The sequence below is a fragment of the Heterocephalus glaber genome, unplaced genomic scaffold (genome assembly GCF_053883595.1).
Source record: "Heterocephalus glaber isolate CG9 unplaced genomic scaffold, H.glaber_assembly_v1.0 deba00001465, whole genome shotgun sequence".
NCBI classification, from domain to species: Eukaryota; Metazoa; Chordata; class Mammalia; order Rodentia; family Bathyergidae; genus Heterocephalus; species Heterocephalus glaber.
The window spans coordinates 26,855,451-26,882,688 of NW_028258312.1; the positions used below are offsets into that span (position 1 = coordinate 26,855,451).

General features: G+C 36.4%; 1 non-coding gene across 1 annotated transcript; it reads left to right on the top strand.

The window, feature by feature from the left end:
• The first annotated feature begins 22,432 nt into the window (after positions 1 to 22,432).
• LOC147826619 (small nucleolar RNA SNORA63) lies at positions 22,433 to 22,559 on the top strand. The gene has a single exon (XR_015439025.1). It is a non-coding gene; the product is annotated as a small nucleolar RNA SNORA63 (small nucleolar RNA).
• The last annotated feature ends 4,679 nt before the right edge of the window (positions 22,560 to 27,238 follow it).

Below are 27,238 nucleotides of genomic sequence, written 5' to 3' on the forward strand. Positions count from 1 at the left end.
TTCGGTCCGGAGACCTTCAACTTGGACTTTCATATGAAACTCACAGCAATCAATTGCTTTTCCTGTCCACACACCCAATTCCTGCATCTGTGGGAAAATTCTGAGATTTCACAGATGTCAGTTACAGATCACTTTCAATACCCACACTTTCTCAGTAGCGCAGTTCTGTGATTGGAAATATCTGCCTTGATTCATCACTTACAGATCTGCCCCAGTTACTTTTAGAACCACTGACTTCCAAAAGCCTGCGATCCACCTCAATCAGCTTTCCCTTATCCTGCAGGAGCTTCCTTCCTGCAACCATTTTGTATGGATTGCTTCACATGGACACATTTCCCAAGGCAAAGCTCAGATGAGAGGAGCTCAAAGCACTGCCTATTACCCAGCACTCACCAATTTTGAGCTTTTTAGCATTTGCATCTAAGCTTGGCTTTATTTCACTGACAGATTCTTTTTCTAGAGAAAGATTTTCAGTTAGTCCAAATGGTCTCATTTCTTTGCAAATGATTAAATAAGAGAGTGTGTTCAAGAAACTATATTTGCATTATACATTGCACCTTTTATATTGAAAAACTTGATAGTCCTGAAAAAGACATAAACTGTACAAAGATAGAGAACAACTTACGCTGGTTATAAAACTGAAAAATAATACAAACAATAAAATTAATTTGATTGATGAATAGATGAAAATCTACTACAAACTAAATTTTAAATATGAATTTAATTTTCCCTCTGAATCTTTCCTCTTTTTCCTACATTTTCCATGTCCTCTTCCTGCTTTTGACACTTAGATGGCATGCCTGGAGACCTCTCTCTGGGCTTTACTTTATTCATTTCACTTGGCTTTCTTTGGTTTCTTATCTACCAAAACCTCTCTGTTGGCATTATATATTTTGGCAAGAGGTGACTTACTTTCTACTTTTCTTCTCTATTATTTTCCTTCCTGAAAATTCAATGGGCAAATGTATTCTCATATAAATATTCTGTCACAAGAGCAAGCACGAAGGAAGGTGATATCCGTCATTTTCAATGGCTTATTCCCTCATTCCTCCTGGCTCCCAGCCTCCCTAATGATTCATGTTTTTCTGCTCACAGATCAGTAGCTACTTTTTTAACAAAAATATTCATATGGGAACCACTCGATCCTCTGTGAATTTTTCACTATAAATTTAAATTAAATCCATTGGCATAAGTCAGTGCTGAAAACAAGTAGCTTCCACAGGGGAGACCGACATAACTAAAAGTAAAATAGCAAATCATTTTCCCCATTTACCTGCTTTTCCATTATAAGCAACTCATAAATTCGATTTCTTTCTGTTGGGAACAATTACAAGTGAAATTTCCATTTTGATTTCCTTCAAGCCGCATCTGTTTCTTTAAGGTTATAAAGTCTACACTGAAAGACTAAAGAATGAAGGCAATCAAATACCAGGCAGGAGAAAAGAAATTAGATTTATTTAATAAGTGAAAATATCTCCAATTTATCTATAATTATAAGCAATAATGTATTTTAAATTGTCTTACTAAAATGCTCTACATCAGTTAATTATGTGCCTACTGTGACACTTCCTAATTTCTCTGGGGACATCTCTCATCAGAGATCATCTCTTATTCATTCACACCGTACAAGCTTTCATGCTGTACCTTTCAAGCTCTCTGTGGTTCCAAAGCCTTTAAAAGAAGCTATTGCCCCTAGCTAGCATTGGTTCCCATCACAGGTGGAGAACAGACCTGAGTCTCCTTAGCCACAAGGTTCTTTATGGAGACTTGGTGTTGACACTACAAGGGTCTGAAGGATGCTTTCACTTTCCCTTTGTAGCTTTTGTCTTAAGTGCTACCAAGCTCATGCTGGGATAGTTACCACTGTCTTTCTTCTAGAGTGCAAAATTCAATATAAATTGCTGCACTGCTCATTGATAATCTCCCAGTTCTTAGTACTTAGAATATGTCCAGGTTCCGGCACATGTTCAATGAATGACAAATATAGTGTGGATTAATGTATGAAAAAATAAATGGCAGGCAAGCGTATAAATAGTAATGAAGCAGATATAAGTTCCAGGTTTTCTTCTGTAAGTATTTATTTTATAGACTTAGCTATAATTGGGAGCATTAATTGTTATGTGTCAATTTAGTAAGAATTGCCTGGTAGATTAGCAAGGCAGGGTTCTGGGTGTGTCTGTGGATGACTGCTGTGGAGTTCAGTAAACAGAGAGGAACAGGCACCCCACTTGTCTGTTTGTGGCACCCATCAACACACTTGTAGTCTGGTTGGAATGAAAAAGGGAAGAAGATGAAAGTGTGCTGTATCTGAAGCACTCCCGTCTCTCTGAGTGGGTGTGCTTTGTTGATGTTGCCTTTAGACCCTGGTCTCCAGTTTCTCAGCCTTCAGGACAGACTCACACTGGAGTCTCTGTGTTGAGCTTCCAGTCCCTTCATCTTGAACTCAGCTGCATTCTTGATCCCTCTTGTTCTGTGGCTTCCATCTTCTCCTGCTGAGCAGCCACGGTTCTCCAGCTGTCCCACATGTGGGGCAGCCATTGTGGATTCTCTTGCTTCTACTCCTGTAGGCGCATCGTGAGCCCTCCACCTCTGATTCTGTAGGTCCACCTAATAAACCTCCCAACTAACACAATAACAGGTAAAAAATGAGTCTGGTGACGATCATATAGAAGATATTTGACATAGTGTTGCTTTTATTAAATATTCTTTTTTCATTATCTTTCCTTCTCCATTAGTAGCCAACATCTAAGATGTCTCATGATTGGAGCCAGTGACTGTTTCTAGCCCCCTGCCCAATAGATAGAAAGTTCTGCTTATTCTTTTCCTTTCCTCTAGCTGCAGAGACTCTTCATATGCATTTTCTCCAGCAATTTAAGAATTGTACTCTTTAGGGGAAAAGGACTGGGTGAAGTTTTTGCTGTAGCCACCCTTCTTCCTGGCGACCTGCTCAGGAGTTTTCTGTGTTCCCTGTCCCAACACGAAAGTTGTCTTTCAATCCCTGCAAAAACCCCTGTGGCGAAGCAGGGTGTGCACACTATCTTGGGCCTGAGGTCCCCAGGAATTCTATTCGCATTAGTCCAACTAGGTGACCCTAAGTAGGTACTGCGGAATGGGTGGTCAAAATGACAGAAATTTGTTTTCTTGCCATTCTGCAGGCGAGAGGTCTGATACTAAGGTGCACAGGTGTGTTGTCTTCTAGGCCTGTGTCTATGGCTGCCTGCTTGCTGTGGGTTGATGTGGTCGTCTCTTTGTGTGCATATGACTGGTGTCTTTCTCTGGTGTCCTCTTCTGCTAAGGCTTTCAGCCAGAGTGGGTTCAGATTTACCTTGAAGATTACATTGAACAGAAATAATTCCTTATAGACCTTATTTCCAAATATGATTGCATTCTAAAGGATTGGAGTATAGGATTTCAACACAAGGGTTTCCCGTGGACAGTGTGGAGAGAGGAACTGGAATCGCACTGGGCCCACTATGTCTCACACTAGGCATGAGCGGCCTTTCTAACTGATTGGGCTTTATTTGCAAGTTCTTCTTTACTTGTGTGCCAGCAGTGCTCACACACAGCCTCTCCTTACAGTGCTGCTTTAGGCTCTACTCTTGCTACTACCCTGCAACATCAATTTTTCTGAAGGTTTCAAGAAAAGTTACAGCTTCATAGATTATCTTGCTTTTTGTCATAATTAAGGTAAGGATAATGCTCTTGTAGCATCTTCAGTAAAAATCTATGGACTCTCATTGTTACTCATCTCAGCTTTGCTAAATATGAGCGTCTTTGTATATAACGTGCTGAGACTTTTCAGTATGTCTATGGACAATAGCCATGGACATAATCTAACACAGGCTCCTGGCTTCTGTTTTCGTCATTTTTTTTTTTTTTTTTTTTTGCTCCTGGAACAAAATACCCAATACCTGCAAGTCAAGGGAGGAGAAGCTTGTTTTGCCCCACGGTTTTAGAAGTTTTGATCTATGTTGCACAGGTTTAGACACAGAAATGGCCTGGTGGGAGGAGCTGGTGTAGAGGAAAACTGCTCATGCCATGGTGTCCCCATGCCTGAGAGAGAAGGGAGGAGCCAGGCAAGGAGATGCATTCTTGACGTCATGGTCCCAGTGACCTCCCCATTCTGATCCACCTCCCAACAGCAAGACAGCTACAACACTCCCATGAATCATTCACCTTCCCAAAGCCCCACTCTTGTTCTAAGCCACAACAGCTTCAAACTATCTATACCTTGACGGTAAAATGATCTATAGTCTCTCTTCTCTGAACTCTACATTTGCAAGTGCCTATGAGACCTCTCCCTTCATTATACAAGGAGTGGAGCAAATGTGAAGCACTGAGACATGAGATCTGCACTCAGAACATCTTGGCGAGTTGTCCTTCCCTTACTGTCATATGTAAAATTTCTGTAACACCTCACAAGTTGAATCATCAATATCTCTATCATTTTTTCTTTTTAACAGTGATTGTCTGACGTATAATGTGTTCATCTTGTCCATTTTCACTTTTCTATCATAATGCCAGTTCCACTAATGTGAGAAGTCTTTGTTGTCATCACTGTTAAATTGTCAGCACAAAAAGGGTCAGACACATAGTAGGTATTCATAAGCTGAAAAAAAAAAAACTCCAGAAAATAAAGAGAAGTTTAGAAGATACAGGGCAAGAAACTCATGAGTATATACTTTTTTATCATAAAGATGATAAAAAAATAGAAGAGCAAGTAAGATACATTTTTCAAATAATAGAGCCCTTTACAAGAAACATGAAAAGGAAGGTAAATGAGGAAAATTATTTACCAAAGGAAAAATATGAGTAAGTATCAGAACTGATGGACACAATTTAAGAACTAGAAAGAACATATACAGGGTTTAGAAAAGTAGATTTGAAAAGCATTACACAAGGCATGTAATCTTTTAATTTCAGAATATTAAAAGATCAAATCTATTTTCTTGAGAAAAAAAAATGTCATCTCAAAGAATAGGGTACCAGAGGGACTTCAAACCACTTAGCAGATGCTTATTAGTGAAGACGAAAATAGTATGACATTTTTAACTCAAAATATTATAAACCAAGAATTTTACTTAGCTGTCAATCATGTGTGGATTCAGAAAGGAGAAATTTTCAGGTAGGCAATGCTACAAATATTTGGTTTTTTATAAATTCCCTTTCTTAGGAAGTAGTTCAATGATTTAAAAAAGGTAGATATGGAGGAACAAGAAATCAATAAAATTGCATCAAGAAGCAGTGCATTTAATTAGAGGGGTGATAAATGCAGGTGGAAGTATCTGTGTGCTAATCTCAAATAGAAGAAACAAGGAGAGCAGAGGAATGAAATCTTCAAAGATAAAAAATGTGTGTGTGTAACAATTAAAATGTGTGGAAAAGTGTTTGGAGTATGTACATGCATTGCTTATTGCCATATAAACGGGCTGTTTGAAAACCTGTAAAACATATAACCAACATAATATGGTAAAAGAAAGATAGATGGACATGGATAATGATCAAAGTGTTGAAAGCATAGAAGAAAGTGTCGGACCACGTATGACAAAAATATTAAAATGACAACTTGCAAATAACAACTGTAATACTAACATGATTAGCTAAGACACTATTAACAGATTTTTGGAAGTAGAGAATTAAGTGCCAAGTACTTGTTTATGTTTTCCACTGAAGGGTAGGGAATGCTGGGGCAGAAGCCTGTTCCATTTCCTTGTGATGTTTCCAGGAATGCTTTAAATATCCATATTTAAGTAACAGATAGTAGATTGGAGTGTGGCCTGCACAGAGTCTGATACTCAGGGCCCCCTGCAAGGAAGTAAGCACAGCAGCGGGAGGATCTTGCCTGAGGCAGGCCCTACAGGATGCCAGGTAAGGTCCAGGAAAGAATGTTCTGTCTGACACAGCAAGACTCTGATGATACACACCACATGCTCTGTCACTCTGTGCCAGACTGACTCAGCCTTGTGCAGACCTCTGCCCTCTTGCTAAATCCTTTTTCTCCTTTTCTTTCACTGCACTGATTCTTAACAAACGACTCACTCCCTGCACTCTCTGTTTCTGCAATTGATACCTAAATGGGTCAGAAACAGGGAGAAGGCCTATGTTTGCAGTGGATTACTCACTGGCCTGGTGCCAATGAGGAGCCCATTAGTGGTAGGTGTGGGACACTGAGTATATACTGCTGGGGGCTGATTAGACCCTTGGATACCGGTATTGGGATGACTGAGAGTAAAAAGAAACAGAGACAATATTCAAGGCTTAAGGGGACTGGGAGGCCTGTATCCAGTAGACAGACTGAAAAATCTCCACTATTGACACACTTTTTTAAGCCAGGGAGAAGTTCAGGGGGAGGGAGAGTGTACTTTTCCTAGAGCAGTGACTGCAGTAAGAATGGGGCAACAAAAAATGAGGAACAAGTTAATCCTCACAAAGGGAACAAGTTAATGGGGATTTAATCCTTCCCTGTACCTGGATTCCTGCATTTTTTGCATTGTCCCTAGCAGATTTTATCAGAGTTAGGAATAGTTTTCCCTACACAGCCAGGAAATATGCAGCCTTCCGCATGTCCCTATTCCTAAAGCAAGTCACACCAGCCTCAGGAACCTCAAGGCCTGTAGCCAGGGCTCCACCTATCTATACACATCATGGCTGGTATATACTTCAAAGTTAACACTAAGCACAGGTAGGTAATTTACAATTCCTAGTCATCTTCTCACATAACCAATGTTGTTTTTCCCCTCCTACTGATAGGGAAACAGAAACAAAGATGTTGCAACCCTTGTTCAAGGTCATGCATGGAGTAAGAAGTAGAAAGAGTATTCAGACCAAAGCAGTTTGTTTAGTCTGTACAGAGTCAGGGTTTTGAACATCTAGGTTACGAAAGTGTGGAGATATAAATAACTGTACTTAACCATTGCTAAGTATAAATCTGGAGAAAAGATCAAATCACTTTCACATGCAAGAACATTTTTTATGGGTAAGCCAAGGAATATAATGAAAAGAGAAATTTATTTTCAACTTTTTTCCCCTCTGTGCCATTGCTCATGGGTTATTAAAACACTACTAAGGTTCACATCTATATTTCTGCTGCATGGTTAATTTTATTTCAATACAATAAATGTGCAAATCATAATTTTGACTTTCCAAATGACATTGTGTGATATTTTGTTTTCAATTATGTTTTCAATTATGAACACGGTCTACCTCCTGAGGTTTCCGGTTAAGATAAAAGGGTTTGTCACAGTTAGAAACAGTCATCTCATCAAGAGTCATGGTGTGAAGTGGTTCCTATGAATCTCTGCCAGATGGAATTATTTGTAATGATGAACAATCTCAATTTCTGCTCAAGTAATTTACAACTTATTTTCAGTTGTGAATAAATTTTGTCATATAACTAAGAATTAATAGTATCTGATTTTTTAAAAAAAATGGAACACTTCACATGACATTTGCCTATCATCAGCTATATATCTGTGCTAAAATATTTAACCATTAAAAAAAAAAGTTGAATAGATGACAGGGGAACAAACCTGAATCATGTCAGCATTATCACTGAACATATTATGTTTAAAGATATTATGTCAGTATCTTTAAGAAATTTATTTTTTAAATAACTGAGTTATTTTGACGAAAAATGAGTATAGAAAATATAAAAAACAAGAACAATTTAGCATATTTTACTACCTTCTTTCTACCCCTATGTCCTGTATAATATCAATGATCTTCAAGCTGAAATGGTTTTCAGGCATTTACATTGTCCAATCACTTGGATTAAGTCAGAAAAGATATTAAAACGTTTCTTACTTAAAAAAAATTTTTTGAACATAGGGCTGGGGATTTAGCTCAGTGGTTCTGCTGCCTGCCTCACAAGCGCAAAGTTCCAAGTTCAATCATTGGTACCAAAAAAAAGAAAAAATTTTTTGAACAGAATGTCCAATACAGTCTAAGAGAAGCCAGCTAAAAAGCAAAACGAGTAGTCTGTAAAGCAGGAAAACAGAGGAATCAGAAGATCCTACCCCAATGAATAGGAGAAAGAAAAGTTTCCCATATAGAAAGATACAGGAACAAGAATGAAATTTCATATAGAAGGGGTGGAGGATATTAATCAGTGATGAAAAATGTTTTTGTTTCTTTTTCATCTCTCATCAGAGTGTGCGTGTTATTGAAAGATGAGAAAAAATATCATATAGTTTTTTGAAGATTATGAGAGAAGTAATTTTTTGTATTTGGATTTATAAGACAGATTCCTCTGAAAACCTTATTAGCTTTGCTTTAAAGAAGATATTTGTATAATATTTGATTAATTAGTTTTATTGGTATGTAATACTGCCTTTAATGTGTATGGGAGTGTTGTTTTTATTCCCACAATTTCTACATCTAATGAAACAGAAATCCTGAAAACACCCAAATCTGTTATTTGATTGAGTTCATGCGAATAATGCATGAATGAGAAATCACTGTGTAGGCAACTCACCCCAGATTGTGTGAATCCTAAGGAATTATAGAAAAGAGAAGATACTGCTTTCCACAGGTCCTTGCCAATTTTTATTTTAAGTGCAGGGAGTATTTAAATCTACTGTCCTCTTGATAGTGAGAAAGAGCTCAAAGGAGGCAACTTAGTGATGTATCTGCTATGGAAATGTTTCTGGACCTCTACTCATCTGTTTCTTCAGGGTACTCCATCATATCATTTAAATAAAAAGTGGAAGTTTTGGGGAGAAAGTCAGTGTTGTTACAGGCGCTTACACTCCTTTAAATATGTGTGTTCTAGATGGTGATCAGAAAAGCTAATATAGATGCATGGAGAGGAGATAACTTGAAATACACAACAGGTGCTTCATGTTGATATTCATCATTGACATGCAAAAAAGTCTCTCTCTGGATTCCTGAGACACCAAAAGGTAGAAATATTGTATTTGTTTTGAATTGGAAGTGACAGCTGGACCTGGACTGTCGCCCGACCTTGTGTTGAGGACCTGGTCCCGGCTGGCACTGTGAGAGGGTACGGAATTCTAGGCGACCGGTCAAGTGGGAGCTGTGCAGGTCCAAAGTCCTAGGCTGAAAGGGTTCGTGGCTCTGGTCTCTTTCTCTCCCCAGCTCCCTTGCACTTGTATTCACTTCACACCGAGCTGGGTCTCCTGCCTGCTGCACGCTCCACCATGATGCACCCACACAGGCCTGAAACAATAAGGCGCTTGTTCAGCCACAGAGACCCCACAACTAGGAGTCAAAAGACTTTTCATAAGCACTGAACCTCGGCTATTTGTTATAGTGATGCAAGGCTGACATGCAGAGTAAACGCAAAAATTAGAAAGAAAACTTGTTAAATTTTAAAATTCATTTTAGATTTCTTTTCCTTATATAAGCATTTAATGCTATCAGTCATCTAGAGGCCCTGTTTTAGACATATCACAAATTAGAGTTTTAAAAATTTTATGCAATTCAAAATATTTTCCAATTTACTTTCCTTTTTCAAGTTTTGAAATGTGTCACATAATTTGCAAGACTTTATGGCCTTTCTGGTTTTCTTTGAACTTCTAATTAAATTTTTAAAAGATATAACATTTAAATATAAATACTATTTATATAAAGTTTATATAATACTTCAAAATGAGCACTTTTCATAATTGTTTCTTACTACCCATTTAATGTCTGTGGAATTCATAGTCAGGGCCTCTTATTCTAGATAAACTTATATTTTCTCTCTTTCTTTGACCAGTTTTAACAAGGGTCACTCAATTTTATTAATCTCTTTAAAGGGAAGAGATTTGATTGCGTTATTTGCTCTTAATTTACTTTGTTAATAATTTGGTGTCTCCCTGATTATTTTATTGCCTCTACTTTATTTGAACCTAATTTTCTACCTACATGAGTTTGAAGGTTATCTTTGATTTCAGTCTTTTTTTGTAGCTGTAAATATTCCTTTAAGCAAAGTTTTGCAAAAAGTTTTGCTATGTCAGTTGTTATTATTTATTACTCAACCTAAAAATTATATATTATTATACAAAAGAATTCAACTACAAATCAGATTTATAATAATTATATAAATAACAATTTTATGTTGTTACACTTGATAACATAGATGAAAAGGAAATATTCCTTGACAGACAAATTACAAACTTTAAGTACCAAGTTGAATATCTTTACACTTACTTACAAAATTTAAACTTTTATTATTAAAAGACCTTCTAAAAAGAAACAATGAGATCAAACAGCTTCAGGGATAAATTCTAACTTATTTGAAAGGAGCAAGTAATACAAACTTTTTAAATACCTCCAGAAAGTAGAAAAGAAGGCAACAAATGCACATTCATCATATGAGTTCAAACTTATTCTGATAACTGAAGAATACAGAAAAATACTATGTCGAAAACAGACCAACAAAAACACTACAGATCACTGTTGTTGTTGACATAGTGGCAAAGATCCTTTCAAAAGTATTATAGAATCAAGTGAGTTACATATAAAGAATGATACATTGTAACCACATGGAGCATATCTAAGGGATGCTTGATTTTACATTTTAAAGTGATCAATATAAATTAAAATATTAATTGAGAAATCAATTTGAAAGAAAACATTTTGAACAGTTTAATAGATGTAGAAAGCAAAATTTGACAAAATACAGCATAATTAATAGTAAAAGCATTAAAACCTAGGAATAGAATTAAATTCCCCCCAAAATGATAGAAAAGTTTACAAAATAGACACTTACACTATGAGGAAAGGCTGAAAGCTATTGTTGAAGATCAAAAAACTAAAGATGTAGACTCACATGTCTATTCATTGTGGTAGTAGATATTTTAATACAATAAACTTAAGAAATGGAAAGTTCTCATCAAGAAATGAATAGAGTCAGAAAATTTAGAATTAAGAGTTCCAAGCCATGTTTCTTTACTACAAATAGATTTCAAAAGTAACTATTTCTTTTTGTCCCAATAAACATGAGAAGTGAAGCAATCACTCCATTTTCCCAGTAATTTCTTCTTGACATATTTTTTAAATCTTTGGCATTGTTTTATAAATCATTAACCATATACATTGTTTCCAGTTCTCTCTTAACCTCCTCTCCCTGCTGTTTGCTTCTTACCGTAAGGATTATTGTGTATTTATTAGTCTCAAAATCCCCTTTCAGTTCTGGCGAATTTGAGACCAGTCTTCTTTTTCTTGCCAAAAATTTACTTGTTCTTTAAAACTCCCTATAATCCTGATGACAGTCTTAAAATTTATATTACAATTTTAACTTTTAAGAATGTTATATCACGTTTCAAATAATTAAGTCTAATAACTGAGTTTCAATCAACAAGAAATCTCTATGCAGGGCACATTTGGAACCAGTCTGGGCTTTAGGGATGTTTTATTTTAGTATTCACAATAATTCAAGCTAGTATTTACTAAAGCCTGGTGCTTAGTCATTGCTGAGTCATTGCTGTATCCTGGCTAGCAGAAGGCTCTTAAATGCCTAAAATTAAGTGATGTGGAAAAATTAAGACAGTTTATTTAATATTTGTTTAGCAAGCATTGTACATATGATGGATCTGGCTGCGTATATTAACATTTTAGACTTAGCTGTGTGTGTGTCTTGCATACATAGAATAATTGAATCATTTATCTATTTTTAAAATAACCAACTTATCAAATACATGTTGTCTGCCAGTGACAAGGGACTATCATGTTCCCATTCATTTCTTCCTAGAAATCACATCTTTCTTACTTTCAGATAATTGTATAAACAGCTCATGAATATTTATAAAGTGGAAAACTCTCCTTTTCTCGTCACAGATTTATTCAAGCCAAAGTTTACTGATGCTTGTTAGCGGACATAAAAAAAGATTCAGTGGACAAAAGAAAGAAAAACAGAACTGAATTCTTCCAAGAAGCCCTCCCGAGTTTCTAATAAAAATATTTTGATGATCATAACACAGATATTGGCAGTAACAATAGCTACTATTTGTGGAGCAGTTCCTGAAAGACAACCAGCCGAAACAGGAGAACCAGAGGGAAGGCTTTATTGGAGGAAAGAGCTGCAGGGCTGTCTTCAAAGGATGGCCAGAGCAGCAGCCAGGGCCCGGCTGGCTGAGGTTTAAAAGGGCGGGGACAGTTCCATGGAGGTAGATGATTGGCTATGACTGGGGATGAGGTGTAAATTTATTGGTGGATTTGAACCTTTAGGCGGGAAGGACCAGTGGCTGGAGAAATTAGTGTTGGGAAAAAGTAGGTCTTTGTTCTCCCTGGAGTGACTCATTTCCTGTAGGGAGGAGCCATTTTATCTAGCAGAGAACTCTATCAGTTCCTATGTAACTGCATGGTGTCAAATACTCACAATTAAATTCACCACAGTGATTAAGAGTTCATTCCTAAGTGTACTTTGTACCACTGGTCTACCTGAAAGAAACCTCTGCTTCTAAGAACAGAATACTATTATAGTGTCCCAGTATCATCGAAATAATGTTAATTTTTTTGTATCAGGGATTGAACTCGGGTCCTTGTGCTTGCAAGGCAGTTGCCAGAACCACTGAGCTAAATCCCCAGTGCCAATACTAATGTTTTTAAGGCGTCCGACTTCTTGAAAAACCCCTGGCATAATTTCAGTTAATATGAAGATTACTGAATTTAAGTGTGTAAAAAGATAAGGCCTTAGGAATATGCAGAACGACACCCCCCCGACACACACACACACACACACACACACACACACACACACTTGAAATACCAAGGAATGAAATTTAAGTACTTCCATGTCCATAAATGAAAGCAATTCATATAACAGTGTGAACTATTCTAGTTCAGTAGGAATCTTATGTTTGGCATGGCCCGTGGTGATGAGGGCTGAAGTACTTCCGAGTTGACCCGATTTGGGAGAACAGAGCCCCCCGGGTTACACTGCTGTGCTACCTGACCCGTGAGCTGTTGGCCAGAGTCAGGAATGGACACGGCAGAGGCCTGGGCAGCATCCCAGCTGCCTCCCATCCTGCCCGCCTTCTCCCTCCACCGTCATCCTTCATTCTGCTCACCTTTCACCTGGCAAGGTTCGCATCCCCACTGATAAGAAATAACTGTCCTTCTTCTGGAAATGCAGAGGAGCACACTGGGCTGATATCCTGGTCCTCGAAAGAATTTCCCCCTACATCGGGGTTAAGTCACAGTGATGAACAGACCTGAGCTTCAGTCTGATATTGGTATTGACTGCCTGCACTTTCCCATGCTTGAGTAAATGATTTCAATTTCCAGGATCTGGCCTCCGCTTTGATAACTCAGTGCAGCTGGAGAAATAAAAATGACAACAAGGGTTTTCCTCATTTCAATCCCTGATGAGACCCTGCATCCACTACTACGCTTCTCAATATCCGACTCTATCACCTCAGGTCAGCTGGGCAGCTTCTCGCCGACACAGTCCTCCCTACCTGCACCTGTGAAAGTCCCCCAGTCTCCGCCTGCGCTCCTCTTTCTAGTCCTTCGAGAGGTCTTCTTTAATGGCATTCTTTTCTTTGGCTCAAATATAACAACGAGTCCAGGAGAAACTGCATGTGTTAACTATTCCCGCAGGATAAGATATACATATCGAATAAATTAAAAATTGTGTGCAAATAAAATGTTCAAAGATTAAAATTCTGAAATGCTCTTATGAGCATAGTTGTTTCACAGTTTATACTCTTGTTAAAATATGTACTAGAGATTGAGATGCTTGTATTAACATAAAAGGTAAAAATTGTTCCTAGCACTCTTAGTCTGTTAGTGAAACATTTATTTCATCCCTAGTGTAAGCAACATAAGCTGTTACTTTATTTTATAATTCTATCTCAGATCTCCTTGTAGGAGAGCTACCTGATTTAGCAAGTAAAATTGCAGGATGGTGTAGTTAAATTTCCATTTCAGATAAAAAACAAATACAATTTTATAATCTATGTATGTTCCAAGTAGCATATAGAATATGTTTATACTAAGTACGTTAAAAGAGAAACTTATACTAAACATTATTTATTGAGAAAATTAAAATGCTTTAAACTATTTTAATTATATATATTATGCTCTACAGTGTGATAATTCAACACATTTACAAGTGTAAAACGATCAAATCAAGATATTTAACATTTTCACCTTAAGTATTTCTTATGTGTTAATTCAAAATTTGAAATTCAAATTTAGCTAGTGGTCCTGTATCTTATCTGTAACAACCATTCTCTCTAGGTAAATAAATATTAATCAAACATATGTCAGGTGGGAAGGAACCACTTTCTATTTATGCTTTCATCATTATCGATAATAATGTTTTTTCTGAGTTAATTTATAACCCTGAATTACCTTAAATTCAACATACATTTTCACTAGTGACTTTAGAAATCAACCTTATTTGACTCTTGCTTGTATATTTTTTGTGTACCTTCTTCAGAATTTAAAATTCATTTACTTTGATTGTCTGAGGACATCGAGTACATTATCCATCTTTAAAAAACCCAGAAATCAAGGAAAATGCTACTGTCTTCTTGATCGTAGACTGCTTTATTCCTTGTTTTTTTGTTATATTTTCATAGATGGACATTTGATATTTCTGGACCTCCTGTCTAAGCTCTTGACAACTCCAAAAGATTAACAAATTTCTTAGCAAGTAGGAAATATTACCCTTGGCCATTTTCAAACCTCCCAGCAGTACTCTGTAGAAGATGAGAATGTAGGATCACTTTAAAATTATTCAGAAAAAGCTATTGTAAAAAGGACATGAAATTTGCGGTTGCTAGGCTACCGGGTAGAAAAGAAGCATGACTGACACATTTCCCTGTGCATGTAGGTGAGAATTAAAGCAATCAAAGGGCTTTTAAGTCAGCAAGATAAAGATCTTCATTTGCATCCCAAAGAACTACCATTAATAATTATTTTTATGAATTTAAAATAACAGTAGTATCTAAGAAAGCTAGAATTTTATCATTTCTTAGACAAAGGCCATTTAAGAAATTTGCAAATTGATTTGAGACTAGAATAATCATAACAGAAAACCTAAAACATTTTCTGCTAATTTTTCTTTTTTTAACAATGGTATAATGAACAATCTGCATAGACTCGTTAGAACTGAATTATAATATAGTTTAAGTGCATCGAACTAGAAGTAAGATTTGTTAGAAAACAAAATACATCTTTCATGAAAAAAAAAGCAGAAATGTATTAAAGGAAAAGCTCCTAACCGTACTTCCTACTACAATGCAGTTTTGATCACTGAAGGTTTTTTTATACGTTCCAATTCCTACCAGTGTTTTATGGCTATCGTCGTAAGTCTGTATCAAACACTATTTCCCTAGACATTCGTCTGCCATTCTGATAAATCTGATAATTCCCCTCAACAATCTATGGCTCAAGTTTTTCAATTACCTTTCTTGGCAGGAAGGTTGACTCAAAGCTGTTCTAAATTTGGAGATACTGATGGTTTGGAACAAATTCTTTCTCCCTTTATTAGTTCATCTACATTACAGTGACTGTTGAACATTCAGATTCTCTACTATTTTCACAGAGATGAGTAATCCTGCAAGTTATCTCAAAGGATCCAATCTCTCCCTGGAATTTCTATGTCTGGTCCTTTTCAAAACCAAAATCATGTGCAAAATATAATCACTTGGCACTCTTTTGAATAATCATCTGTTACTTTTTAGTTCCTGGGATCAAAAATATTTATGCAACTTAATAGCCTTTTATGTATTGTTATACACTGAATGTACCCCTGATACACAAACTCATACGTTGAAGGCTTAATCTTCAATATGATTCTTTTTGGAGAGAGGGGCTGAGAAGAGGTGATAAAGACGAAATGAGGTCATATGGACCGAAACTAATCCAGCACTGCTAAAGTGTCAGAAAAAGAGGAAGAGATGTCAGCCTTGTCTGTCCACCACACGAACAGGCTGCCACATGCAAAGTGGAATACAGCTGCCAACAGAAACTGACCACACTGCCATCCTGTCCATGGACTCCTCAGCCTCCAGAACCGTGAGAAATACATTTCTGTTGTTTAAATACCCAATGTTTGGCACTTTTAATGGCAGTCCAAGGTGACTAAAACTGATTGGAACTCTTTTACTAATAGCCATTTTAATAACTATTGTTCTAGAGATTTTGTAAAATATGCCATGCATTGCTATGACACTACACTTCTCCTTGTACACTCCAAGTAGCTTTGCCAGCGGTCCCTGATGCTCTTAATCATCTCAATCCTCATCCTACATGTATACTTCAACTGGTTGAGTGAGTATTGTGTCAGTTTGATGGGTTTGGGGGCCTCCCAGGGTTCATAAAGCACAATTCTGAGTGTATCTGGGTGGGTCATGCAGTGTGTCCTTGGAGTCTGTATCTATCCCTGGGTCCTTTCTCTGGTACTGCTCCTTTGCTCTACTTCCGGGGTGCCATGAACTAAGCTGCTGTGCTCCTCTATGCTGTTCCATCCTGATGTTTCAGTGGATGTAGCAGAGGCAGCACATATACCAGATCTGAACCAGTGAGCTAAATAAAACATCACCTCCTTTAATTTGAGTGTTCCCATAATTGTGTCTCAGCAACAGGAAAGCATACAAGTGTGATACTTATTGGGTATGTGTTTGAAATGTGATCAAAGGGTAATTTTTTGAGCATTAAGCACCTTGTCCCAGAAAACTTCAGCTATAAGAGAATTACTGGATTTACTGTAGTCACATGCCATTTAGGATAAGATCACTGTAACTATTTAAAGAGAAATAATGGTTCTGACATAATTCTTAACATGTTCTGTTATTGACCAAAACAAAACAAAAAAACAGATGGTTGCACACAGAATTCAGTGTTCTCCAAGGCCCAGTTTTGCACCAAAGAGCTTGATCAGGCACCTTGGAATAAAGACAAATAAAATCTGAGTTAATATATTAAGTCAAATAACAAATACATGAGAGTGTGAACTCCTGAGAATAGTGTAAAACTTTTCTTTTCCAAAATTTCTAGCTCAGCATCTCCAGCACTTGGCCAATTTAATTGTAAATTACAGAGGATCATTATGGTAAATTAGACTTAAAATAGAAGACAGAATTCTCGGTGAAATTTCCATTACAGTGGCAACTTGAGTGTCTGCCATCGCTGTTTTCACACAGCCTGCCTCTTACCTATTGATGCAATCCTGTTAAGAAGGAAGAAAGCATTAAGCTTGCAGCTTGAGAGAAGCAAGCAATGTTGTAGTGTCACCACTAGCCAACAAAAGACAAATGCCGTCTTGTTGTCCATAATTAATTTATGCTGCTATTAATGATTGTTGGTTAATTAAGTTGTAGAAATATAATCCCTATCCTGGACATTTTGCTGTTAGAGTCAGAAGTTTCTTCTGATGGGTCTGTTTCTTTCTTTAGCAAAAAGGAAACTATCCCTGTGATTGGAGTCATGGTGTAAGTCGGCTGTCCTATTGTTGAAACATGACAGCCATCATTCACAATTTAAGGGAGGCCAGGTGTACCTTGGCTAATAGTTTCAGGGAGTTCAATCCGTGTTTGGCTGGCTCTGAGACAGAAACATCATGGAGGAAGATGGTGATAGAGCAAAGATGATTGATGATTACCGACAGAAAGAGCAGAAAGTATAGAGACCAGACTCCAGGTCCTACCTCTAAGACCCACCCCTACAGAGGGGAAGTGTGCTCCACCCATCCCTGGGGCCAATCCCCAGACTGGTCAAGTTCACACTCCACAGCCTCTAAGTAGCTTTCATAAACACATAGCTCTGAGAATTACAATGTCTGCATTGGTCCCTGTGTATTTTAAACAAGGCCAAATATATCCACAAGTAGACAATAAGGTTACCTCAAGTCATATATGCAACTTCAGAATGGCACTAGTGATTACAGATGTGAAAAATAGAACTGGTCAACAATTACAAGAAAATGAAGAGGTGAGGAACAACATGTGTGAAGAGAGGTCCATGGGCTGATTCCACCACCTGTGAGCTCTGTGATATTCGTTAAACTCTGTGTGCTTAGTTTAACATAAATAAACTGTATTTCCTCAATTTACTCTTTTAAATTACCTAAAATTACTGTGTAAATAGTCCACATTTTTCTGACAAATAGACCTTGCTATCCACAAAAATAAAGTGTTTCTTTAAGTGTATGAAAAATTTTTATATAATCATCAAAAATAATTAAATTAGATATACATACTTTATTAGAAAAGAGAAAACATATTTAGGAAAGCTCATATCATAGACTACTGCAATGGAAGAAATACCTCTGTAAACTAGAGATATTTCAGGTCATGTAAGTTTTCAGGTTAAGTAAGTATGAAAATCTAACATGATGCACATTAAACAATAAGAGATTAGAAATTATTATCAATTTCCTGACTACAGAAGTTTAAAAGATTCAAAAGAAGCAGAAACCTTAAAAGTATTTACTGAAGAGTTAGTGGTAGCATCTGTATGAACTATTATAACAGAAAGAAAATATTCTAAATTCATATATCTTGCATGTCAGAATCTTTCTGAAATGATTTTAAAATGTAGATTTTTGGGGCAGGGGATTTAGCTCAATGGTTCCACCATCTGCCTCGAAAGTGGAAGGACCAGAGTTTGATCTCTGGTACCGAAAAAAAAAATGTAGATTTTTTTGAAACTATTTAAAAATCACAGTACTTTTATTTATGTCTTTCAAGATATGATGTCATAATTTATGGAAGTATTTATTTGGTTATTGAGGGTCTGTGGAGATTTATAACTCTTAAGCATGTGATACATCTCAAGTTCTAGCACTCAGATATAAAATGTTCTTCTCACATCAGGTTTGATTCATAATATTTTTAAAGAAAAAGACAATATTACCTAGCTAGGTGGAACACCTGTGTTATCTCTTGCTTTTCGTTTTCCTTTTTCTCCAGTTTTTAACCTCTGTGCTATGAATACCTTCTCAGTAAAGGTGGCCCTTTTGTTCCAGTTTGACCCTTAAAAATCATAAAGAGCAAGTTAATCTCTCTTCAACTTGATGACTCTTTTAATTTTAAAAACAGAATTTTTGCCCCTAAATATTATTTTTTCACTTTTATTAACACAGATTAATGGAACATGTTAATGGGAATCACTGAGATATTTCCATACATATGTTCATTGTGTATTGATCCTGTCTATCCAAAATTATATTTAGGACCTCCCTCTCACTAACACCCTAACACCCTAACACTGACACCCTAAAACTCTCTCTTAATTTCTCGCTGCCAACCCTTCTCTTTATTCTTCCCCATTGTTAATGTCTATTAGTTATTCCTTTCCATATTTCACCAGGTTGACATATTGGTTTTCATAAATATGGTGTTTCTCTTCCTGACTCTGGTTTAATTCACTCAACATGATGTTCTCCAATTCCATCCATGTTGCTACAAATAATGGGACTTTGTTCTTTATTTATGGGTCAGTAGTATTCTATTCTGTAAATATACTACTGTTTTTATAAATCCCTTCATCCACTGAAGGGCGTCTCAAATTGGTTCCATCTTTTGGTTATTGTGAATAGTGTTTTAGTAAACATGGAAATGAAAGTGCCTTTTGGGTATCAAGATATTATTTCCTCTGGGTATACAGCATACCAATTGTGGAATCATTGGTTTACATGATATTTCTGCTTTTAGTTTTTTGAAGAAACACTATACTATTTTGCATAATACCTATACTAATTTACATTCCCGCCAATAATGGATGAGTTCCCACTTCTCTATGTCCATTTCAGCAGTAGTTATTTCTTATATGTTTAGCAATAGTCATTCTAACTTGGTTGAGATGATATTTCATTGTGGTTTTTATTTGTATTTTCCTGATCATTAGTAAAATGAGCATTTTTTGCATTTGTTTGTTCATTATTTGACTATCTTCTTTCAAAAAGTCTATGTTTAATTCTTCAGCCCATTTTTCAGTATTTTGGTATTCATCACCTAGACATCAATATTTTGTGGTATTTACCATTTGCCAATATTTTCACCATTTTGTGGATTGCCCCTTAAGCCTGCTGATTGTTTTCTTTGTTGTGCAGAAACTTCTTACTTCAGTGTAATCCTCTGACTATTTTTACTTTTGGTTGCCTGTGCTTTTGGGTTCCTGTCTAAAAATTGTTGGCTACACCAATGTCTTGAAATATTTCTCTTTCATTTTCTTGTAGTAATTTCTTAGGTTCAGGACTAAGATGTAGTTCTTTGATCTACTTCAAGTTGATTCTGTGTTTGGTTAGAGAAAGTGATGTAATGCTGTCCTCTCACATTTTTATGTCCAATTTTTCCAGCACCATTTCCAGAAGAGAATGTTTTTCTCCACAGTGTTTTCTTGGCAATTGTGTCTAAATCAGCTGCATGACTGGAGATTAATGGCTGGCTTCTCCACTCTGTTCCATTGGTGTATGTACCTGTTTCTGCACCAGTACCATGCTGTTTTGGTAAATACAGTTTTGCAGTACATTCAAGTAAAGTATTGTGATGCCCCTAGATTTTTAATTTTCCTCCCTCAGTATTGTGAGGGTTATTAGCCATGGTTATTTTGGGTCTTTTTGGCTTCCATATGAATTGTAGGATTGTTTTTCTGTGGAGCCTGGGTCACAGTTATATAAAAGACTCTCCAATATTGATTTAAATTTCAATAGAAAATTTACTGGCCTACTGGGCTATCTGGTGGTAAAGCATTTGCCTCTCATGTGGGAAGCTTTGGGTTTCAATCCTCTCCCTGCAAAAAAAAAAAAAAAAAAAAAATTGCACTTAGATTTTCAACCATGCCATCATGCATTTGTCTTTTTGTTCAAGTTTTCTTCTAATCTTTTCTGTGTTGGCTTCATTCCCAGGTGTATTACTCCTCTCTCTTGCATGCTGTGGAGAATCAGACCCTGCTCAGTTTGGCTGAGAAATTTATTTTCCATATTCATATTTCTGTACAGGAAAGGAAATGTCTTCTCCTATCATCCATAGGGTGACATATAGGATGAACACTTCTGGATCACCTCCACACTCTGTTAACCTTTGCCCAGGAGAAGGGAGGGTCCTTTGATGCATATCCCAGGAAGAAGGAATTGCACTCACCTTCTTCAGCAACTTGTCTCTTTCAGGTCTGTCAGCCACAGGAAGTGTTCATTCTGGCTGGCTTTCCTGCCTTGTCATTATCACACAGTGTCAGACTGCTCTTTTGTGGGAGGACTGCCATTTAGTTGTATCGAAGTGCCAGTGCTTAGACAAATCTATCTAATTAGCCGTCAGCACCAGAAAGCACACTTGGCTCTATTGCAAAAGTCACATTTTCCAAATAGATCTATTAGTATCAATTTGAATATTGAATATCAATAACTCCTATGTCTTACTTCTCATAAGTATGAAGAAATATATTTTATTTATTGGCTCTCAATAACTCTCACAAGTTCTACAGTTACACTACCCTATTTATCAGTGATCCTAGTTTTTACAAATTCCACTTTTGAAGAGTTCTACTAAAACTTGGGTGTTGTGGTAAGTGTATTTGGGGGGAGAATTTCCACATCAAGAACAAATTAGCTGGCCAACTTGACAAAGTGATACAATAGTCTCTTTTTTAATATGAAGAGTAATGAGTAGGAGTCAGTTTCATATGAATTGAGTAGTTGGAGTATTACTAGAAGAAAGGCCTTAGTACGTCTAGTAAACCCAGTGATTATATAGATGAAAGAATTTGGCAATAGGACATGAACTGAACGAAAGAATACAGTTAGAGGTTGTTATGAAAAGAAATTTTGTGTCTCCCCATATCCATATACTGAAATACTACTGGATTGAAGACACTATGAGAGGAGACATGAGCATTTCTTCTCTCTCTGCTGTCTACCACATGAGGAAACAATAAGAAAACAGCCATGTGAGAAACAAGAAGTGTCCCTCACCAGACTACATCATCCAACACTTTGATCTTAGGATTTCCAGATTCCAGAACTGTGAGAAATAGATGTTTGTTGTTTGTTTGTTTGGTTCGTTGGTTTTTTGAGACAGAGTCTCGCTGGCTGTGTAGTCTAGGTTGGCCCTGAACTCACGGCGATCCTCTTGCCTCAGGCACCGAGTGCTGGGATCACAGACATGTGCCCCCACACCCAAATGTTTGTTGTTTGTGCCTCTCAGTCTAGCGCACATCTTTTATGTTCTGAAATAAGACTGAGATGAATCGATTATATGATTTTTTTTCTTAGATGGTTGAGTAGACCGTGGAACCATCACTAGATTGATACAGGAAATTGACATCATTTTAAAGAACAGGGACCACAGACATGACAGGAGAAGAGGAGATGCCAGTTAGTTCAGTTCTTAATGTCACCTTCATGAGACGTGATGATGTAAATAAAATGCAACTATTTCCTAAGTAGAGTCCAAAGTGTTTCAACATCCAAAAGTATCTATGTAGTCAACACTACAATCAAGAGATAGAATATTTCTGTCACTCCAAAAACTTGTTTACGATGCAGGTAAAGTTACAATATAACTGAAGTGTTTTATTGTCGTTCCCCCTGCTTAAAGTATTTGATGCATTACTATCTCTGTCTAGCTCTATTCCGTGGTAAGACAGAGACGCTTGGTCTCAAACATTTTTTCTTGATTGGGCCAGGGATTTAGCTCAGTGGTTCCACCTCCTGCCTCACAAGCGCAAGGACCCAAGTTCGATCCCTGGTACCAAAAAAAAAAACAACAAAAAAAACCAACTTGTTGATGTCTGTTTGCATTCGACTTCCCTGGATCTCCAGTCTTGTGTAAACGCTGCTCTAGATTGTCAGTATAGGCTGATGTGTATGTATTAGAATGTCTTATAAAGCAAATAATGCAGTATTTACTCCTCGCCTCTACCTTTATTCTGAACATAGTAGTGTCACTACTTATTCTGCTAGTGGTGCACCAATTCCGTGTACTTTCTTGGCACTGGGCAGTGTCCCATGGTGTGGCTGCACCATCAGTTGTCCGTCCATTTATCTATTGATGAAAACTGACTTGATTCTCACTTTAAGACAGTACAAGAAAAACTGCTTTTGATATTCATGTATAAAGCTTTGAGGGGACATGTGTCCTTGAGAGAATATTGAAATAGTGATCCTCACATCATTTTATTAATACGTGTTTTAAGTTTGTGAAAAACTATTAAAGGTTTTTCAGGATTCTTATAGCTTTTTTACATGAATAACAGCAAGATATGAGAGTTACAGTTGTTCCTCATCTACCAAAACTCGGTACCATCAATTTTTAAAAAAAAATTCTTAATCAATATATTTGGTTTTGAACCAGATGCTTTAAAAATACATAGTAGTCATTAGCTACACAAAAGAATTAAAAAATTCAGAGGAGTATGTTCTGAGATCATTAAGAAATTAAATGTGTATGGAATATCTGAAATTTTAGACTAGAAATGATTCCTGCTATGCATTTAGAAGAAAGATTCATGGAAAACACAAGTATTTCATTCAGAAAAAAATGAGGAGATTGGTAGAAAAGTAAAGAATTAGTTAAGTGTAAACAGTTCAAAAATTATGTGGAACAGTCAAGAATGTAGGTAATTTAACTATAAATGATCAACAGCATCATTTGTATACAATATGAAATGTCCAACAGAAAACAAAAATTCTCCCCATTTAAGTGGGAAGTAAGAAATCACTGTAACTTCACAAACACTGTTTGCTTTGTACTCAAGTTGTCAGATCACAGTGAGTCATTTGTGACTAGCAGAGAAGAAAAGGTTGCAGGGATAGGAGATTTCTTGGCATTTGTATGAAAAGGAAAGCAAAGGACCAAATGAAACACATGCATTGAAGTGAGATCAGTCTGGCATAAGCCTTAGCACAATGCCTGATGTGCAGAAGAAAATAAGAAACTATAACTTTAAATGGGAGTAGCAGAGCTTGACATTTTTCTTTAAAGATGGTTTTGGGTGTAAGAAATCCTTGCTAGGATTTGCACAGTCTATAACATCCAGGCCCTCACAGCAGTAGCCCTACTGTGTTCCACAATGCACAGATTTTATGAAGTGAAATTTAGCTTACTATTTGGAGCAAGAACAGTCATTACACTGAAAATGGGAATGGAAAGCTAAATTTTTGCATGTGCATGTAACAATAGCTTGGAAATATCTCTCTGTTATATTTGGAAGGCTCATGAATTAGCAGTACATAAAGAGCATAAGTCCAAAGGGGTTTTGCTTTTGTGGCTTTTGGAATTATTTTTTTCTTTATACAGTTTTGTTTACAGAAACTACTAGCAAAAACCTCTTTTTCTCCCACATGTGATGACTCCTTGCATTTTTTTATTTTATCAGCTCAGATTCAAGTTACCACTTTCAGGTTAAAATATTCATCAGAGCCTATGTCTGATTATGAATCCAAACGTTACTGACTTCATAAAAATATTGTTATTTATTGAAATAAAAATTATTTCTATATATTTTGCTCTTTTTGGTTGCTTTTATAAATGCTATTCTTTCTATTTAAAGGTTGAAAACTAGGCAAATGCTCTACCACTGAGCTACATTCCCAGGCCTAAAGCTAGAAAACGAAAGAGGAAAGGATTAAAAAACAAAACAAAATGACAACAAAAAAAATGAAGCTCAAAAGTTCCCAAAGAATAGAATGCATGGTATCTTCTCCAAGATATTTTTCTAACGTGAGGTTATTTAAATGTTCATTTCAGCTGTTTAAAATACATCTATTCTGGCTTAGATGTAAAACGTTGCCCAGAGCCTCCTGGGTTCGGAGGCGGGGTTTGGAAGGTGGGTCATGGCTACACCGCGCTCTCAGTGGGTTGAATATATATGAATATATACCACACTCTCAGTGGGCTGAGTATATATGAACATATACCGCGCTCTCAGTGGATTGAGTATATATGAACATATACCACGCTCTCAATGGGTTGAGTATATATGAATATATACCGCACTCTCAGTGGGCTGAGTATATATGAACATATACTGCACTCTCAGTGGATTGAGTATATATGAACATATACCATGCTCTCAGTGGGTTGACCCCAGACGAGGTCAGAGCTCGCGTGCTGTCCATAGGTGGGGATCTGCTGCAGATGGCCTCCCTGCGGGAGTCTTACTGTAGCTACTGCTCAGCTCTCCCTTTTCTCTGTTTCCTGGCTGCCCTGGGTGAGCAGCTTCCTTCTACCTGGCCCTTCCTCCATTTCTGCCTTGGAGCTAGCTGGCCATGAATCAAAATCTCTGAAACCATGACACAAAATAAACCTTTTCTGCTTTAAATTGTGTATATTGGGTATTTTGTTCCAGCAATGAAAAGGCGATTAATACAATATCTACATTTCTTTATTTTCAAAAGACTTTACAGCACACTTGGATCCAGTCTGTTAATGCCAGTTATCTGCTCTGGAAACTTCAGATAAGGGAGTTATTGCTCTCATTATGAATTGAATCATTCCTCAGTTCTGAGGAAAAGGGCCCTTATGTCTGAAGCCTTAGCAGAAACTTCAGAAAATACTTAAAATACTTTAAAGTACTCAGAAAATACTTTAAAGGTTTGAAAAGTTGCTGTGATGATAGACAATCTCATAAAATCATATATTGACATCTTTTATTTCAATCAATACAGTAAACAAAATACGTATCACCAAATCTGACCAGGATATTAATATTTATGTTTCTAAAAGCTATTCTAGCTGAACAAGATTGATAGAAATTATACACAAGGAAAATAAAATGTCAATGAATATTATTAACACCTTATCAAATTATTAAAAATAATTGATTTAATATTTATTTTATATGCAATCATTTCACTTGTGTATGTTCATTGTATATGTTATTTTAATATAGTACATGCATATAGGGACAAACATATAAGTAGTCAAAGAAACAAAATGAGACTGAATGCATGAATGATTTAAAATAAATATTCTCTTACAGTTTTCTTTTCTTACAGTGTGTCATAGGTAATAAAATTTTTAAATTATTTTGATTATTCCCTTCCAGGCATAATTCATTTCAGTGTCTGCCATGGTGATATAAAATCTAGTTCTGTATATTTTCCCAAAAGGGAGGTATATTTGAAAGGATCTTGAGGAGGAAATAAGGCAGATAGAAACATGCACACTGATAAATAGGATGACTTATTTAAATAGAATTATATGTCCAAAAGTTTGTCCTAAATGAAATAGAGATGATGATGATGCTGGTGATGATGACGTTGATGATGGAGATGGAGGTGACTCCTAAAATAAACTGAATTTTTCATTTGTGACGGAACCTATGCTAAATTTTTCAGAAGTTTTTTTCCTGCTTGTTCTTAGCAATACCATCAAGTTCGCTAGGGTAGCCCAAAATCTCCTCTTTCTCTCCTCCACAGTAATAGTGCTCATAATTGTTGGCCAGCAATCGGTCTCCTCACAGTTTAAGAATTGGATGTTCCAACCCCATTTATAGCTATGGTATAAACACTGGTAAAATTTTGAATAATGAGATAGAAACAAAATCATGGTCTTAATAAAGAGCCAAGATAAGCTTTTGTTTCTTCTTTGTCTCATTCAGTCTCTGTCATAATACATGTATTTAAGGTAGCTCAATTTGCAGTACTCATGTTAGCCATAAAATGATCCAAGGAATCAAAATCTAGCATAGTTCAGAGGTGAGAGAATGGAAAATGAGTGTTTTTCAGGGATCACAGCTGGGATTCTAGAACCATGATGCCGACATTTATACTGCAGAGTGCTAATATTCCAACTCTTTCAACCATTGTATGCTTATACATTATTATCTATCTTATATTAATATTATTTTAGAATAAATAGAAATATAATATGTATGCACAGATATTAATTATTTAGACTTTACTAATGAGGAACTAATGTTCATTTTGTTGAACTCTCCAAGGAAACAAAATTACTAAGTGGTAGCATGTTGTCAGACACCAGAGATTGAGATTTAATAATTTGGAGATGTGCTTTCCCTTCTATCCTTCAAGAGTGGATAGAGAAGAGAGAAAAGTCCTTATTTGGAGTAATGTAAGTAGATTGGGTGATATAGTTCCCTTATAATAAAGTTGGCCAATATTTCTATTTAAATGTTAGAATATTATGTTTTCAGTAATTAGCATTAGCTGTAATAAAATTAATTTTCTTATTTGAAAATTATATACCAGTGAGAATCATTGTTCTTGGTATGAGGAAATCAATGGAAAACAACATTCTCAACATGGCCCTCAAATGTATTAGAATTACTTTGATTCACAAACATTTCATTAATCTATTCTTTCTTTGCAGGTCAACTTCAA